General features: G+C 35.9%; 1 non-coding gene across 1 annotated transcript; it reads left to right on the top strand.

The window, feature by feature from the left end:
* The first annotated feature begins 205 nt into the window (after nt 1-205).
* Nucleotides 206-312, top strand: LOC145565004 (small nucleolar RNA R71). Its single transcript, XR_014094947.1, has one exon. It is a non-coding gene; the product is annotated as a small nucleolar RNA R71 (small nucleolar RNA).
* The last annotated feature ends 1,409 nt before the right edge of the window (nt 313-1,721 follow it).

Raw genomic sequence — 1,721 nt, 5'->3', positions numbered from 1 at the left:
TACAGAGTCGACACTATGCTTCCCCTTCTTAGCAAATCCTCTAAGGTTCCCATATTGGGAATTGTGTATCGCCATGTCTTTAATAACCTGACCTGCATCATCAACATTAAGATTCATAAATCTCCCACTAGTTTCAGAATCTAAAATTATTCTAGAGGAATTTCCAATGCCGTTATAAAAGGCTTGGATTAACTGCCATTGCGCTAAATTATGGTGAGGGCATTCTCTTTGTAAGTCCTTGAACCTCTCCCAAGCCTCATATAAAGACTCATCGGCTTCTTGGGAAAAGTTCTGAATTGCACTCCGTAGTACGGCTGTTCTCTCTACAGTATAATACTTGTTATAGAAATTCAAAACAAGAGTTTCCCAGTCTGTTATACGAAGTGTAGTTCTATTTAAGCCATTAAACCACAATTTAGCTTTTCCAGTTAAAGAGAAGGGAAAGAGAATCTCCCTGATTTGGTCTTGAGTGACCCCGGCTTGCCTGATGGTGTTACAATATTGACAATAGTCGGAAATGTGAAGATTCGGGTCTTCACCCTTGGCTCCACTAAATTGCTTCCTCTCTAACATCGTTATAAATTGAGGCTTATTTTCGAATTGAACCCCATCAAGAGCCGGAGTGGGGGTGAGATGTGGAAAATCCGTAAGCTTTGGTTGTGAATAATCACTAAGCTTCTTTGGAGCGGTCATCTCTGATTCTGCGTCTGATGATACCTCTAAATCGCTAGAACCACTTGGAGGATCTCGGTGATTATTGTTATTATCACCGGAATCCGCCAGGATTTGCTTGTAGAGATTTTTCTGTCTATGGAAGAAACGTTCGATCTCATGATCGAATGGGATGTAACCTGATCTGGAACACCTGGGCATAAACAAAAACTAGAATCAAATATGAGATTTGCCTCAGAGAACTAATTCTCTCTAAAACAAAAGAGAAATAATCTAGACTACAAAAACAATCAAAAATAAAAATAAAACCGTTTCCCCGGCAACGGCGCCAAATTTTGACAGGGTATAGTCGTATCCCCAAATCAAAAATAATTCCTAAGTCCTCTAACTAAAGTAGATAGGGAAGTAGGGTCGATCTCCACAGGGAAACAAGTCTTTTTACTCCTAATTAATTATTATAATCTAAATTATCTAAGTAACCAATATTTATATTCGAATAAGAAACTAAACTATTAAGATTGAGAATAGGGAGAAAACAATATATAAAAGGATCTAGGGCATAGGTTCACCAATAAATAATACTCCAGGGTAAAACATAGTAATCAATCATTGATATTGCATAAATAACACGATTAACAGGCTATCGCAATTTATTAATCAACATAGATCTAACAGGCTTTCGCAATTTACTAGATCTAAGTTCTTATTGAAAATAGCCTTTAATATCAAATCAACATCTGCTCGATTCATCAATTTAATATTGCTATACTTTCACAAGCCGTAATTGTAAAACGTTAAAACTATTCAATAAGAAATTATCATGCAATACCAATAATAAATAATAGTCAATCATCAATGCATCAATTAACCAGATTGTAAAGGGCTTTCGCTACGTATTACAATCACACAATTAATTTACCGGTATTAAATCTCATCTCTCGAATCTCGACTTAACCATTTATAAATTAATCTGCCTATTGAAACTAGACCTAAACATCAACTCTCATCTCTCGAATCTCGAATCAATGTTGTCAAACTCATGCATAAAA

This window comes from Chenopodium album, chromosome 1 (assembly GCF_948465745.1).
Source record: "Chenopodium album chromosome 1, dcCheAlbu1.1, whole genome shotgun sequence".
Classification (NCBI taxonomy): domain Eukaryota; kingdom Viridiplantae; phylum Streptophyta; class Magnoliopsida; order Caryophyllales; family Amaranthaceae; genus Chenopodium; species Chenopodium album.
The sequence above is the reverse complement of the archived record's forward strand: the minus strand, read 5'-3'. Positions and strand labels throughout refer to the sequence as shown.